Source organism: Lepisosteus oculatus, chromosome 13, assembly GCF_040954835.1.
Source record: "Lepisosteus oculatus isolate fLepOcu1 chromosome 13, fLepOcu1.hap2, whole genome shotgun sequence".
Lineage (NCBI taxonomy): Eukaryota > Metazoa > Chordata > Actinopteri > Semionotiformes > Lepisosteidae > Lepisosteus > Lepisosteus oculatus.
In genome coordinates, this window is record NC_090708.1 from 1,252,520 (window position 1) to 1,270,409 (window position 17,890).

The following is a 17,890-nucleotide window of genomic DNA, read 5'->3' on the forward strand; positions in this document are numbered from 1 at the left end:
ATTTGCAGTAAGGGCCTGCAAGAGGCATCCTGTCTTGTATGTGTATAGGAAGAGTCCACAGTCCAGAGGGACGCACAGAGTGCTAAATCTGGATTTGCATGAAACGTGAGGCCTTTCTTTTAAATTGGTGAAAATAGAGAAAAAGGGTCAGCACGCCATTTCTGCTGCCATTTTTTTTTACTGAGGTCCTACTGTCAACAAGTAAGTGACCCGTTGCTGGTGCACATGAAGAAATGACTTTCACGAGTTTTGTTTGCTTTGAATCGTTCACAAGGGAAACGGGAAACCCTTTCTCTGCTGCCAATGGCTGACACAGAGTGAGAGAACCAGGGTGTGACCCAGGGATGTCTCTCTCTCTCTTTTGTTTGAGATGAAAACTGATGCAATTATGTAGCAGGTTATTGCTTCTGATCTCTGACATGACGATCTGTCGGGGGATTTCTCCTGACACCCCAGGGTCAATTCTCCCTCTTCATGACAGCTGCCGAGCTGGGGCTGATGTCACTGGCCTTGCGCGACTGGCATGTCGGTACACGAGTGCCGACACTGTCTGTGGCAACGGAGGAGCGTATTTCGTCCAGAGATCGCAGCCTGTCCACTATCCATCTCACACCTTCCTGGAGACCCGCCGTCACACTGCTCATCCTTCACAGCTCCAGATTAAGCCACTGCTGGGTTTCTGGATCCTTTGGACAATGAGGAATTGAAAAGCGTAACTTGGAGACAGGATGACACATGGAAAGACACTGGGATTTTTTTTATTAGCGTTTTTAAAGAACCATTTCTCATTATGGTGTACACCATGTAATTCACCTGAAGAGGGCTCCATGGCCGAAACGTTGTGTTTTCTTTCTTCTTTATTTTCAGCATGGAATAAACCTTTACTTTTTCCTTTGCAGCCTACACATGCTGACACAGCTACCCACCTGAACTACCATGTAATTCTACAGTTGATCTTAATTTAATAACACTTCTCAAAGAATAGCACCTAAAGAGCCAGGAACAGCAAGGTGTACAAGCAAAGCTGGTGCCGGGTGATGTACATTAGGGCACTGTACTCTGAATATCTACAGTAAGTCCCCATTTGCAATGTTAACCCCTAGGAAGGTAAGAAAAAGATACACAAATAATGTGTACAAATAATGCTACATGATTTTAAAATCATATATTTTGTTAGGAATGTTTAACTTTATTAAAAATCATTACATCCAAAACTTCAAATAGCCTCCCTCAGCTGCTTTAAAAATGAATCGTTTTAATAAGAAATCTCTTTCATAATAAGGTTTATGATTAAATCTAAAGATTTAATAGACTGTGGTCATTTTAAAGCACTTTAAAGAAGGTTCAGTCTGTACATCCTGATCCGATTGCATGTGCTCTAAAGCAAAGCCAGGGAGCGATTGTGTATTTATTGGAAACAGCTATTTCTTTACTTTTTACCACCTGTTCCGAAAATGCTTAGTAACAGTTCAGAAGTTTATTGTATTTTATTGAATCCTAGTTTATTGCACAAGCACCTGATTCCCACAGCAGCAATGACAGAATTTTTTAATATGAGAGTAATAACTTAATTAATAAATCATTTAATATACAGTAGACTTGAGAGGAACCTGAAGCCATTTTGCTATTATGGTACTATCCAAGCGTATAATTTCAGCTCTAACCTTCCTGTGCAAAGTGTTAACAGTCTTTATTATTATTTTCCCATTATAATAGATCGTATTAGTCGCTTCCATAGTTAATTAGTTGGCTAGCCAGGGGTAGTGTTGAAAATTTGGAATAAAACAAGGCGAATTAGAAGTGAAGCCTTCAGCCTTTAAGGAAGCAAAAGTCAGAGATTAATCTGAATTGTTAAAAGAAACATTCTCACATAAATATTACAAAAGCATTAACCCTCAACCTTAAATCTTAATCTGTCTCTCTCTGAAATCTAAGAAAATATAATGTGTTTAAAGATGGGCAAGACTTCTTATAATATTCTTATTTTTCATTTGAGACTGCTACAAGTAATGCCTCCAACTCCTATGAATAATAATAATAATAATAATAATAATAATAATAAATAATAATATCATACCTCTAGCACTATTAATCCCATCTTGAGGATACATGTAATACCATTTTTTTTTTACAAATTATGTATTGTTGTTAGAATATACAGTATGGGCAGACATGGAACCCATCCCTGGAACCTTTCTGGGAGGGCTGTGCAGGGAGAATATGTTTGTATTTCCCTCATAGACACAACTGTCTGTCACTGTCCTGGCCTCCCCCATTCTTAGCTCCTTGCTGTAACTCGTAAAGTATGCCCTCTTGTATTTGGAAATGAAATAAATCAGGGGTAGATTTCCTCATTAAATAACATTTGATTAAATTAAATAATCACAGAAAAGAGAAGAAAATGCTGAAAGAGGTACTGTTTTCTATTAATACTTTCTCGTCCTACAGTTTCACAAAAGATAAACTCAGGTGGAAAAAGATTTTAGCCTAATCGCTATTACAGTATCTGCAGACGAGGCATAATGACTTATTAATGTGATAAATCATGTGAAAGGTCTAAATGATGTGCATTTGAAAATGCTTCGTGAAACAATTTATGAAGGATCTTTTTAACATATTATTCAGGACTATTTCTGTTCCATTCCTAGCCCGTCAGAGGCTGTTGCTGTATCGATAACTTCTATCTAGGTAGTTTTCACTCAAAACCATGAACTCCTTGTAATTATCATTTTTAACACCGTGTTTAGTAAAATTGATGTATTGCTGGAATTCAGCTTGATAAATAGGTCTAGAAGGACAGCTCTGATGTCGGGAGAGGGATGTCTTCTTTAATCACAGCAGAGGTGACTGTCACACTGTGACAGAGCGTTGCCACGGCTGCCCTCTTACCTGTCTCCATCAGACGGAACGAGAGCCTGTTTGTGTAAAAAGATGGCATTTCTGCAGTCAGCTGGCAGCGCAGTTACTCAGAAGGAACCGAGGCAAAAACTTGATTGGCCCATCCATCACAATTCCAGGAGAAACCTCTGTGGAGTCCTGGGATGTTCCCTGAATCCCAAAAATCAAAGATGAAGCAATCAGGCAGAGATGAAAGACAATAGCCAAAGAAGTGTCATTTTTTGTGTTTTTAGGAAATTATGTGTGAAGCAAAGGATTCTGACTCCTGAAGGACCTGCCAGTGATGTTTATTGAATTGTTCCATCATGCTGCTCCAGCCCTTATACAGCCCCCCTGCAGCCCCCTTGTACCCCTGCAGGACCAGGCGGTTAGGAGAGGAGCAGGCTCAGACTAGAGCACACTGGGAGCCTCTTGGAAACTCATTGAATTAACTATTTCCGCCAAGAGTGGGTGAAGCTCAAATCTGTCTTTTTTCAGTATTCCGATGAAAGTTTCAAGAGAAAAATGGTTCAGCAAAATGCTCTTTGCTCACACAGTGTTTTTTTTTTGTTTTCCATGCATACAGTATGCTGCCTTCGCGCATTTAAAACTTTTAAACTATCACAACAAGAAACATGAATTTTCAAATGCGTTAAATCAATAATACAATAATTGATTTTATTGCTAACATTTTTCAAATCCCGCATTGCTGAATTCCCAGTCTAGTCCTGATTCCCTTTATGCAAACATGTCTTGCTTTGCTCTCTGCGTTAGGTCTGTCTAGCTCACGTGCCTGTCCTCTCCACCTTGGCCCATGGTTGTCTTGTTTACAGTATGGCCTCTGAGACTGTCCTTGGGATCCTTGATGTCTTGTACTGTTCAGACAGAAGATTTATCTCTGATGCCCCCTACCGCACTTCATCATTGTGACCTTTATTCTTTGATGGATTGGCCCTCTCCTCACACGAGATGAATGTTTCTCTGGTTTAAATTAAGTTCCAGATCTTTAATTGGGAAAACACCCGTCTTAACAAATTATGCAGCTCTTCTGTACCATGCTGCACTTTGAGATGTAGTATTTTTATCGACCAATTGGACATCGGTTGCAAGTCACTTCAATTTGCTGCTGCTTGTGACTGGAACAAGCAGCAGGCTGATCTGAAACTGTCCACTTTTGTACCTGAGGGTGTTTTCAGTTCTGTGATTCAATCCTTCCTTTAACTATTGATCGTCCCTTTCTGTCTCTCGCTGCCTCGTCGTCTGTGCCGCACCGGTGTGTGAGCCTCTTTGTGAAGGTTGTCATTGTGCTGTAAATGTGAATTTATTCTCAACTGATGTACAGTATCTGATTAAATAAAGGGTAGTTGCAATTAACTCTTGGAAGAGCAGACTGTTATGTAGAGAAAACCTTTTTTGAAGTTGGTTCTCATGGCATCCAACCACTTAATTTGCAGGTCTTACGATATTTATCGCAGAACACATGTGAGGGTGTTTCAGCAGTTGACACTAAAGCTGTATTTATAGTGTAATGTTTTGACAGGCATTTATAATAATCTTGCTTATATGCATGACACATTGTCAGTCGGTTGGTGAACCATATGGTTTCTGAAAACCGCAAAGTATGTTTGATCATTTGAATCCATCCTCCCTCATTAGCAAAAAAGGACTATAATGCTGGCAAGGGCCCATATGTGGTTTACACTGCAGTAATCTTATAAAGACTGGCCTCTGTGGTTATTACAGAATACTCCAGCTCTCAATCACCTTATTAATTAAAAAAACTGTAATTATGAAATGTATCATCAATGGAAACTCTTGATTTCTCATATTACTCCTTTTGTTCATCTGCTCTAAAGATCTTATACTATTCAAATACTGTATGTTACTACAGTAGGTACAGAGAAATACTGTATTTGCAGTCACATCCCCATCCAGCCCACAGAAAATAAAAAATGCCCACTTGTTTTAATTTTAAAGTGAAAATGTACAGCATGCCTGAAAAATATATCTACTGCATATATCCCAAAAGTATGAAACTACAGAGTGATAGAAACTACAGAGTTATATGTGCAATACATTTAAATACAAAAACACTAGCCACACGGGTCCATTACAGAGAAACCACCATTTTATGTACAGTATGCTACACTTTCAAAATGTGTTTCTGTTATTGAATCTTCTGAATTGAAGTTTATTAAAGTATTGTTTTGGCTGAAGAAAATTCTCAGGATGTACAGTAGCATTTATTCAGCAGTTGAAGTGCTAGCTGCTGATATTATATTTGCAAGGTTATATTTGTTTCTAATTGTGTGCTTTACGATCTCTGAACAAGCAGTTGCTTATTTGTAAATTTGAGTGAAATGGAGATAGGAGCTCATAGCTTGGTGTTTAATTTATCCCAGCCTCTTACCTGACGCCTATCATTAAAGTCAGATTCTTGTGCCACTTTAAAGGACTTTCATGGTTCAAAACAACTTTTCATTCAGTTGAGTTTGTTTCTGGTAAAAGCAGGTAAAAGCAGGCATAATGTTACAAATGTGGGGGTTACGAAAATGGAGTATAAGCAGGCATTGACCGAGTGGCTTAGTAAAAAACTAAAATAAATTATCATAACCCCTAACTTGTAAATGATCACTGCCATGAATACACCAGAGCAGCTGGTATTGTTAGAGGCATGTGAATTCTTCATTCTCTTGCTTTGCTTTCGAGGAAAGAGTAAGAACTGTATCACACTTGGTTAAATAAATATTTGTTACCAATTACAATACACATGCTACAATACACACCACATAAACATACAACACACAAGTTTTTGTATGTATACAATATGTACAAACAAGATGTTTCAGAGGCCTATGTCTAAACCACCAAGTACTTGACTCTTAAATGATGCCTACAGAGGCCAAAGATGAGATAAGCTTCCTTCTAGACTAAATAGAATGCAACCTATGATTAGATCTCTCTCTCTAACCCAGATGCCACAAAATAAATGGGAGCCTGTCTTCTTATTCTAAAAAGCAGGAGAGGCGGTATTAAACTGAGGGAAAGACGTTTCTCAGCACGTTCCCTAAAGGCTACAGAATAGCATGATGCCCTTAGCAAGATTCAAATACTGTACTTAGCTCCGATCGGGTCTTTTCAGATGATAATGAAGTAGGGACTGGCACAAGCTTCAAGTTCCCTCTCCTCTCTCTCTTGTGGTCTGACCTCATCTTTTCCTTCTCCTGATTTGGTGTCTTTCTAGACTGCTGGTTGACACTTAATCACTTACCCAGAACTTAATTAACTAAGGCAGACCAAGGTAAACAGACTCTGGTCCCCTACACCTCAGCAAACATCCCCTGTGCTTTGAAGCTGGAAATGTTTCCTCTGCCAGGTGTCACACACTTTATCTACTGAATAGTCTTAGACACCTCCATTGTCACCCACCTCAGCCTGTAACAATAACATACAAGACATTAATGGCATTGACTTTAGGTAAGATCACTTTATTGGCCATATACAATTTCTTGCATTAGGAGTTTGTTTTTTCACAGACCCCAACTTGGTCTCCATGAGACACACAGACAGGGAGAGAAGCTGGGGGTCAGAGCACAGGGTCAGCCATTTATACAGCCCCCCTGGAGCAGGAGGGGTTAAGGGCCTTGCTCAGAGAGCCAACAGAGTAGGATTCCTCTGCTGGCTGCAGGATTTGAACCAGCAACCTTCCGGCTACAGGTGCAGATCCTGAGCCACAGGGCCACCACTCCACCCTTTATTTTTAAACACCATCTTATTTTTATTTAAAAAGTATTTAGAGAAAATATAGTAGTATAGTATTTAAGAGAAAAGATCTAGCAACTGCACCTGGTTAGGCTAACTATTTGGTGGAGTTTATGAACTGTTTTTTTTTCCTTGACTCAGTGCCTATGGTGTAGGTGAGACCGTAACCTTAGATCATCCAGCAAGTGCTATGTGCCGTGGCCTTGCTAACTGTCAGTAAGTGCACACTTCAAATCACCCATGCAGCTTTTTAAAAGCCATTCCTTGACAACGGCCATGTATATGATACATAGACCTTTGGCGATTGTCTGCACAGCAACTAGGCAATTGTAAATTGATACATAATTCAAAATGTCAGGCAGAATAGTCCAACATGCAAGTTGCAAACCTTTAACAGTTCCTTAAGAGAATGTTTTGATGGTATCCCTCTCCTATGTACTGTGCTAATGTATATCAGGGGTGCATTTATATTTACTGATCACCCATTTTGCATTTAAAAGCTACAGGATCAGCAAAGTGGACCCCAGACTTGGTCCTAGAGATTCCTATTTCCACTACATCAAGATTTTATGACTCCCTTTTATTGGTATAAGGTGATCACCTTCAAATTTAATAATTAAGCTAATCATTTGCTCCATTAAGTAATTGAGATCTGTGCTTGCATGAAAAGCAGGACTATCTGTCCAGGGTTGGGAACCAGGTATCCCCGCTTCTTCAAACTGGAGAATTCGGGATCAGTGCAGCAACAAAATATTCCTTCATTTCTCATTTTCCTAAATTGCTGTCTTGTTCATTAGAGTGTGGTGTGTGGGAAAAAATGAGCTGCTCATCCTGACATCAAATTGAGTGCTACTACACGGCAGTACTGTATGTTTAAACTCCAGCAATCCATCTAATTTTTTTATTATTTGTTTTTCTTTAACTTTTGACAAAAAAAGAACCATTTGACAGCTTGCCAAACAGATCAGGACACTCTGAGTCAAGGAAACAATCTTCTGAGACACCGTAAAGAGATACAAACATTTCCATCATAGCGTTAATTAAAGGGCTTTTTATTGAAAGCTGTGACTCTGACAAGTATTAAGTCTTCAGGAGATATCGAAGTTGACTCTTCCCAGACAAGCAATGAATGAAGGGTGTGCTGTGCAATTCAGTGAGCACCTGTTCGTCTGCAGTTAAGTACTGTATACATACTCAAAAACAGCACTGCCTGTTTATGAAGCTGTGAATAGGGATATACAACGCAGTGACAAGGGTGAGGACTTTTCTAGTGACTGTCTAAAATAATCCACGCTTTGTGCAGAATTATGTTCTGCCTTCTTTCTTAAATGGTCTATAAAATAAATACAGGTATGGTTTTATTCCATTCTGGAAAGAGAAGAAAAGAACTACAGTACAACATTTCAGCTGTGGAGTCTTCTTAGGGCATGTTGTGCGTGGGTTTCGGTTTTCTACACACCTGATGAAGGCTCCACAGCCGAAATGTTGTGTTTCTTTTCTTCTCTCTCACTTGTTCCTCTGCAGCCTACTTAAATATAGGTTTTTAATGATTCAAGGCCCCTCAGGACAATTTTGGATCACTCAGGTGACATCTTGTACCTCCAGCAACCTTGTTTACTGTATCTCTTGCGATAAATACCCAGCCATCTACATTGGAGAAACAGGAAGGAGACTGGGAGACCGCTTCAGGGAACATGTCAGGGCTGTGAAGATTAAAGATTTCTCCAAGTCCACAGTTTCTCATTTCACCTCAGATAGCCATGATCACACTGATCTCTCCATCTGTATTCTCAAAGTTGGGTTTCCTAACCCCCATAGTGAAAGAAATCAGAAACTAAAACTATCCAGAGAATTGGTTCACACCTTCCCCATTCTCTCAACGACAAACTTGTTTTCTTCTCTCCTCACCTCTCTTGACCTCGCACCACCTGAGTGGCCTCTCTGGCTCTGCCCTGCTCCTGCCTCCTCCTCTCTCCTGGCTTGTGTTTTCACATGCCATATTGTCTTTGCTGTCTGCCCTATCTTTCTTACACCTGAAGGAGGTTCCACGGCCAAACATTGTGTTTTCTTTCTTCCCTTTTCACTAGGGAATAGACCTACTGTATCACTTGTTCCTTTAATTATCTTTTCTTTGCGATCACTTCAGGCGGGACAGACAGCGTGTGACTCAGGGGAAAGGAGACAGAGGGCCATGTGGAGATGGCACACTCACCAGTGACTATTAACTTCACAACGACTTACTGTATAATCCCCTGAATAACCAAGAACCGACCGTGTAGTCTGGATTTGCTGAGATATTCTGGGTCTCATCCCACTGGATTTCTCTCGCCTCATCCTGTTAGATCCCAGCTGCTGAACCTCTTGTGGCTAGAATCCCTCCTGTGCAGTGGGTGTTGTAATAACACACAAGCTTTCCAGAATCCATTTTTTCCCTTTTTCATTCCTACCAGCAGCATGAAATCATTAACTTCAGTCTGAATGCATTTACAAACTGGAACGGCACATTAGAGCCAATTTCTAATCTCTGTATAGCACAAGCATCTACAAGGCGGTTTTATGGACTGGATTAAACTGTGTCCTCCTGTGATTGAAACACGTGTCCTCCTTCAATAAAAGGGCAGAATGTTTTAAGGTTCTATCACCTTGGTGGTCTATCAGCAGAAGAACATGATGTACCGAAGATCACGAACTACAAGGAATTAGTACAGTATCTGCTAGTTCTGCATTGCTACTGCATCACCTCATTATACTGTATCTAGTACGGTTTGTGGCATTCAGGTAAAAATAGATAAATTCAGAAAGCTGTGAACTGTGAACTCTGCTGTAATAGTCTCCATTTTAATTTCTACTCAGTTTTTTCAGTGTGGAACTGCCAGTAAATCCCTGTTTATTAAAACTGAAGTCCTTTGTATATTTGTTCTACATCCTGTGGGAAGAGAATTTGAAAGAAGTTTGTTTGTATTTGTAGAAGTGGGCTCTCTCAACCTCCTCACATAAAGCAGTCTTCTCTGGTAATGCAGTCAAACAGTTTGGTGCCTGGACTTTATTTGACACTCCATAAAATCTGCAAGACAAACACTTTTACAAACAAAAAACGAACACTAAGCTCCTTAGGGAGTCATGACTGAAACTTGGTGTAGATTTGTGATTTGTCTAACTACACTGATTTCTCTACCATTAATCCCAAAACTTTCCTTTTAAGAAAAGGAATCTGACCTAAAACGGGTGATGTTTCACCTGAAACTCAGAGTCTCCCAAGTCCACAGACTGGCTGTTGCTGACTTGTGGTGTCTCGGTCCTTTGTTGGGAGAAAGCACTATCGCTGTCTACTCTACTGTGTGCATGTCTGTCACAGGTTTTATAACCGTGCTCATCTCAATCGCTCACAAGTGAGAGAGCCTGAAGGAATTTCCTTGGGCACTTGCATTGCACTTAAATGAGGAACTTGACAGCTGCTTCTTTTTCCCTGGAACTGTGACACCTCAGCTCCCTCTGGTGGTTCAGTCATGGGAAATGCACCTCGAACCTGCTGCGCATGATGTTGTCGGCCTTGCTCAGACAGGTTCATCTGGCACAACATTAGTGTTTGGTTTGGCCCCAGTGTCTAGCAGACTGAATGCTCGAGTATCTGCCTGTAATTTTCTCCTTCCTTTTCTCCTTCAGTTCTAACATGCTTTCCTGTCCCAGCCGGGGAGAGGCAGCCCCACAGCGCAATGCTGCCACCACCACGCTTGACTGTGGGGGTGGTGCTGACTGCAAAATTTGTGAAGCTTGTTTAGACCAGAACAATTAGGTCTCATCTGACCACTTCACCTTTTGCCCTGTATTTGAAGGATCACCCTGGTGCTTTGTTGGGTTTGTGCACTGCGTACTGGTCAGCTTTGTGGAGTGATGGGTTGTGACAGTGGTTGATGGATGCGATCTTGGCCCTTGCTCTCTGCAGGTACAGTATGAGAGGCTCTCTGTTGGTAGCGCTGTGTCTCCACAGCAGAGACTGAAACACCAGGTGATGCCGGGGGCACATGCAAATAAACTAACATGGATAATCATCTGTAGATAATGTTGAACTATTAATTAGTAATTACACATTAATTGGGCTTTTCTTCAGTTGTGCTTCAGTTTCCTTTCCAAATTGTGATATTGAAGGTTTGTTTCCCTCTGTGTAACTGATTGCATTAACCTGCATTTCAGTAGGTTTTTCAGCAGATTTTTCAAGACGTACAGTATCTCTTTATTGCTTAGCTTCTCTATTTCTTCAGCTGAAGGTAATGAAAAGAAATTTAAAATGTGTTTAGCATGTAAAACTTATTTTCCGTGCTTGAGTGTTTGCTTTTCCACTGGAGTGTACAAGGCACACAAATGTGTTTCATAAATTATCTTTTACCTACTGTACACATATTCCAACAAGTGAGTAAATATGACTAATTCGCTTTTCTTCTAATAAAAACCACCACGGCTATGTTGAAAAAAATAGGTCAGAACTGAAGGAAGTAGATGGCTTCATTCTTGAAACGGTGATGGCAAGTCTCTCCCATTTTTTAGAACATTTTCTGGAACAAATCTGTCCAAATACTCAACCAGTTCCTTATCAGAAGAAGACATTCAATCATTTACGCCTAAAATATATTTCAAATTAGCGGAAAGTACAGTATATTCTGTGACAGTCCACTCAATAACAGTGGAGTCATGGAAAGGGCACACGTATATTGAATTTCTAAGTGTTACTGATGTGGAAAGGGATCATTCTTATTGGCTAAAGCTCTGGGTGTCCCCTGGGTTGAACCATGACACAGCTGAGCCTTGTGCAATATGAAGATGGGTGTCAAGGAAGTTTTTTAAGTGTATTTGCTTTATTTTAAAACATTTGCAAATATTTCAGCCAACACATTGACTTAATGGATACTATAACTTTACCACTTAAGCAGGCACCAATTGAAATTCAAATGCACTTACAGTATAAAGAAAAACTGTTTTGTGGAAAGTCCACGCAAAAAAATATTTTTTGTTTTTCTTTTTTATGGACTGTCATCACAGAAAACACTGCGCTTTAATATAACAGACAGCAATTATAACAAAGAGGAAACATTAATGATAACAACAGTTAATTCAGAGGAAATGTTCTATAGAAAGACATCCACTTTTAGACAAGAAACATTGCTCTTTGCATCTTTGTAAAAAAATAATTTATTCTAAAAGGGGGAAAAAATCTGACCAATGTACAGTATTGAGTATTGAGTGCCTTCATGGACAAATGCTGCTGTTTTCTGTTCATCGGCTGTCTGATACATAAATATTACAATGAGAATGAGCTCAGTTATTGATCAACATCCTTTGTGCTACATTTTTCCGGCAAAGGAAAGGTCTTCGTGAAAAGATCCTCTATCAATATCTCTGCAGTGAAAGGCCTGGAAGGACACTGACCGCTGGACTCCTTGCTTCCGGGGCCAGAAGCAGGGGCATCGCGGTCATGAGTAAATACCCCAGTGCAGCTCACTGCTGCTGCATGGGTCCTTGTTTGCCTCCGGTGCAATAGAAGTCTGTGGGAGGACTGATACACAGCTTGCTGGTGGTGCTGTATCTGTGCTCCCGGGTGAATAAAATGGGGCTGAAATCGCAAAAATGGGATTTCACCTTCCAAGGAGGCTCCCTTCCGTTCCTGCCGCTCCTCTGCGGTGCAGGTGGAAGGCTCGGGGACTCCAGACTGATCCAGAGGCGGATTTTCCCACGCTGCTGTGCCTGCTTGCCATCTCCCTTCACGAGGGCATGTTCACACGCCAGGGTGATCCCGCGGCCACGCCGCGCCCGGCTCTGCAGACGTTTTATGGTGCCATTTCTTCTTGCATTTCCAGAAAGGAAAACAAAAAGAGAAACCAGTGGCGTCGAGCATGATATCTTGTGCGTTGTGGGCTTATCTACTGTATTTTAAAATCTTAACAGCTTGAGGGTTCCAGATGCTTTCATTGGATAATAGATCCCATTCCAAGCAGCCAGTGTAGCTCCAGGGAAACATGTGGGCTGACTGAACTGTCGGCCGGGCAGGATCTAGAGGTGTCTCCCATCATCCGTGGCGCAGAGCAGGCTGTGCTTTAATGACACTGCTTCGCCCAGCACCATGTAACCTCAATTACGAGGGATCTGGAGTGCAAGGGGTTTTCAGAGCTCACGATGTTCAATACATGTGTCTCCTATGTTGCCTGGGTGCCTGGCAATGTCATACCAATGTCAGGGGACTTGTGTGCTGGTCAGTGTGTTGTGGCCTGGGGACGTGTGTGCTGGTCAGATTGTTGTGGTCAGGGGACTTGTGTGCTGGTCAGTGTGTTGTGGTGTGGGGATGTGTGTGCTGGTCAGTGTGTTGCGGCCAGGGGATGTGAGTGCTGGTCAGTGTGTTGTGGCCAGGGGATGTGTGTGCTGGTCAGTGTGTTGCGGCCAGGGGATGTGTGTGCTGGTCAGTGTGTTGTGGCCAGGGGATGTGTGTGCTGGTCAGTGTGTTGTGGCCAGGGGATGTGTGTGCTGGTCAGTGTGTTGTGGTGTGGGGATGTGTGTGCTGGTCAGTGTGTTGTGGTCTGGGGACGTGTGTGCTGGTTAGTGTGTTGTGCTGTGGTTATGTGTGTGCTGGTCAGTGTGTTGCGGCCAGGGGATGTGTGTGCTGGTCAGTGTGTTGTGGCCAAGGGATGTGTGTGCTGGTCAGTGTGTTGTGGCCAGGGGATGTGTGTGCTGGTCAGTGTGTTGTGGCCAGGGGATGTGTGTGCTGGTCAGTGTGTTGTGGCCAGGGGACGTGTGTGTTGGTCAGTGTGTTGTGGTCTGGGGACGTGTGTGCTGGTCAGTGTGTTGTGGTGTGGGGACGTGTGTGCTGGTCAGTGTGTTGTGGCCAGGGGATGTGTGTGCTGGTCAGTGTGTTGTGGCCAGGGGATGTGTGTGCTGGTCAGTGTGTTGTGGTCTGGGGACGTGTGTGCTGGTCACACAGAGGAAGAGAGAGTAGAGAGACTGTGGTATGTGTTGAGACAGTGAAGGAATACTGTAGATTCTTCAGACTAAATAACTGTTGCCTTTTTTTGTGTCACATTTTTAAAAAGGGAGGGACGCATGGGAATAGGAAAATCTTCCTCCAGGTAGACTACATTCATTCGTGAGCCCTTCACATGTTTCCGACAGTGACCACCTGCATGCAGGCGCCCCCGCCCCCCTACCTGCCCTGAGCACTGAGGAGCCCCCCAGCTCTGCCTGCATGAGGAGTGAGCTGCACACCCAGCCCCATCAGCAGGGGTGGAGAGGAGCTCCAGTCAGTGTCTGTCTCCAGACCCTGCGCTCTGCTTTAAACAGAATCGTTAATAAACCACATCATGAGAGGAGGCCCCAGCACAACAACGGCCTGATGAAGCGCTCCTGCAAATTGCAGGAGATATCGCATAAGGCTTCAAACACAAGTCTGTATAATACGTGAAACTGGCACCACATATACAGTACACGCATAATAACATTCTTAGAATAATGATGAAAAAGCTTAAGATACCAATGGAGGGCAATGAAGGCAGGCAATTAGTTAAACAAGAAGAGGCATAAGTGACTGGGTGATTTGCTTTGTTGAGAAGGAGGTGTCTGCTGTGAATTAGTATGCACTACTTCATCACAGAGCTAAGCTTCTCCTAGGGAGACCTCTGCTGTCAATAAATACTGGATGCCTTCAGTCTGCCGTTCCTCCAGGCCCTTAATATACACAAATATATTCTCTGTGAAACCTCCAGGTACTTCAGCATGTCCGGGAAAGAAGGCAACTAAGATTTAAAGCCTGAAGTACATACACAGAATGACAGGTTCTGCAGGAGGGCAGCAAATACAGAAGCAGATACGGTAGCCTCAGTGGTGGAGGCTGGGGGAGAGCTGTAAAGCTATAAAGTTCGAACAGACGAGGGGAAATGAGATATTGTGATCATACGCTGTGTGGAAAATCATAGGTTAAGTTCCCATGATCGCATCTCCCAATGATGAAAATGATTTTTTTTTTATCTCAGTTACTGTGATAAACATACAGAGGCCATGGCATACTTACTGTAGATTTTTAGAAGGCTTTTGGTAAATGTCCATGCACAACAGTACTTCTCAAGTTACAGCAATAGGCACTCCAGGCGATGCATGTACAGTATATGGATTAAGAAGTGGTAAACGTACTGTACACACCCCAGTACAACGGAAGGGTGAAGGGTGAAGGGTAATGAGTGTCCAGTGGGATCCACAGCATTTCTTAATTTATATCAGTGCTTAATATCGGTAATTTATATCGGTAAGCTAGTCATGTTCGTAGATGATAAGGAGCACTTGCACAAACCGTAGAAGCAACATAGTAAATTCAAAAGAAATTAGAACAAATAGGAGACTGGGCAAACACCTGGCAGATGACATTTAATTCAAACAAGCGTTAAACAATGTCGGAAAGCAGTAATAAGGCATATAAAAAAGTCATAAGATCAGAATGCTATGATGTACAGATAAAAGTGTAGAACTTAAGGGATGTTGTGCAAGACTTGTGCAGTGCACTAGTAAGAAAGACCTTGTTTAGTGTATCATGTGCAATTTATGTCGCCAAGATGCAAGAAAGATACACTTGTTCACCCAAAAGGATTCTGGAACAAGATGCACAGCCAGGTTGTTGAAACTGAAACCCTGACTTTTTTAAAGAAATGGTTGCATGAGGTCCTTGGATCAATTAGGCACTAAACACCAAATGAGCTAAATGGGATTTACAGCCTCCTTTCATCTGTAGCCTTTCTTATGTTATTATATATCCTTACTCAGATAAACACAAAGGAAGATTTAAACAATAATGCATTATGAATGATGCAGATAAAGAGAAAAATGAAGAGCCTGTTAAAGAGCCACAGTGCTGTGGTAGATACCTTGAGAAGTGTCCTTTTGTATAAAACTGCAGTCGTGTTTTGCTGCAGCTCCTCTGTCCTGCTGGAAGCCAGTCTGCGCGAAGTTGTACCTGCCTGTTGACTTCATTGTTACATCATTAGCTCATCCAGTATTTTTTTTTAATATCACTTGGCTGTTTCTCCCGAGAGGCAGAAAAAGCCACTCAGCTGGATGAAGATATTGTCATGCTCCTGAGGGAGAGAGCAGGTGGGAAACAGAGAAGGGAAGGAAATGAATTGCACCTGGCGAAACTCGGGACACAAGTGGAATAAAAGTGTAGGCATTGGTGCCAACTGTCAGAAATATAGGTGGATAAAAGGTCAAGTGTTATACACTGTAAGCAAAACTACTCTTTGTTTAAAGAACAGCAGAAACAGCAGAAGCCAGTTGTGTGTGCCTGTCCTCCAGCTCCTAAGACTGTCCCAGCCCCGGTTTTGCTGGGTTAAACGTGTCCCTCGTGTCGAACGTTTGCACAGGCTGAATTCTCTGGGTCACACTGACAGAGCGACACAGCCTCACTCTGCACACCCCAACCACAAAGACAGATCCTCTGAGCATCCCGTAGTAATTCGGAGTGCTGTTCCTGTCCCGGCGACGAATTTCACATTACTGTCTTCCGACTGAACACATTAGCATTCATAGCATCTGATACTCTGTAACTCCAGTGTAATCTGATTACCATTGGAACTTTGCAATATGACTTTGAAAACAATGTATGTGCCAAAATCTTCCTGGTCTTCCCTACAGACTGTTTTAATTCACAGGTAATACAGGACGCAAGCGAGGGAGAGATCCATTGCCTTTGTCTTTTAAGGATTGGTTCATGTTTCCTTTTTAATATAAAAATTTAATTGTGGGCTATACAGTATGGGGGCATTAACTCCCAGGGTTGGAAAGAAATGATAGCGGATATGAAAAACAAGCACTGCTCATTTCTCAATCTCTTATCTTGTTGATCTCGTTTTCCACAGACAAAGTCTTCTTGTTCAACTAAATTATTTTATTTAAATGAATTATTAAACAATAAGTCTGAAATCTGTTGAAATGAAAAGGGCAGTCTTTTTATTTCTCATTTCACATGTGTATATTCTACACTGTTCCCAGAGGACAAAATGTCCAAAAATAGGGCTATAAATAAGAAATCAGTGGCCTTTTCTGTCGTGCTGCATTACACAGGCTTGATGTATGTTTCTGCAGCCTTATTACTCACTCTGCTCAAATCAATGCTCTAATCTTTTCCCTCAATGATTGATTTCTGTGCTTCTTAACTTACATTGTACGTGATTTAATAAATACTAGAGTTGTGCCATTAAAAATCTTGCAGTGTAATGTAAAAACCCTCCTGCTGGTGACTGGGTGTCAGAAGTGCTCCCTGCGCTGCTCGTGCCCGCGGGCTGGAGGGAGGGGGTCAACTGCAGCAGGGGCCTCTGCGACAGGGGCCTGCTGACCGCGCGAGGGAAACGTCTCCTCTCGTGTCCGAGTCCTCCGCCGCAGCTCCACGGGAAGGAGATTGAGAAACTCAAAGCAGGAGAAACCGGGAGATTTTCTGTGAGAAAATATTCAGAATTGGTCTGATGGGTTGGTTCTTGATTTTTCAAGCTGCATTTTTGTTTGAAACCCAACAGAAAACCAGCAGGCTCTGAACAATTTACAGTGTTGTCTACGCTATTAAAGTATCATCCTTGTCTTTATACAACACACACTCTGCCCTTATAAACTGTACCAATCACACACTCAAAATTTAGATTTTTTTTCAAGGAAGGTTACTTTTCATTAAACCCACTGAACCCACTGGAGCTCAGCAGTGTGAGCCTGACCAGTACTTGGATGGGAGACTCCTGGGAAAAACTAAGGCTGCTGCTGGAAGAGGTGTTAGTGGGGCCAGCAGGGGGTGCTCACCCTGCGGTCTGTGTGGGTCCTAATGCCCCAGTATAGTGACGGGGACACTATACTGTAAAAAGGCGCCTTCCTTCTGAAGAGACATAAAACCTTCAGCCCGATTCTCTGTAGTCTTTAAAAATCCCAGGGCGTTTCTCAAAAAGAGTAGGGGTGTTACTGGCCAAATTTCCCCCTGGCTTTACCAATCATGGCCTCCTAATAATCCACATCTCTGACCAGGCTTCATCACTCTCTTCTCCTCCCCACTGAGAGCTGATGTGGGGAGCGTACTGGTGCACTATGGCTGCCATCCCATCATCCAGGTGGGGCTGCACACTGCTGGTGGTGAAGGGGAGTCCCCATTACCTGTAAAGCACTTTGAGTGGAGTGTCCAGAAAAGTGCTATATAAGTGAAAGCAATTATTATTATTATTAAAAGCAATGAAAAAAGCAAAATACAAAA

General features: G+C 42.2%; 1 protein-coding gene across 5 annotated transcripts in view; it reads left to right on the plus strand.

The window, feature by feature from the left end:
• The window catches only part of LOC107079092 (inactive N-acetylated-alpha-linked acidic dipeptidase-like protein 2), a 295,727-nt gene that overhangs the window by 255,618 nt on the left and 22,219 nt on the right, over nucleotides 1–17,890 (plus strand). The gene's annotated exons all lie outside the window — the stretch shown is intronic.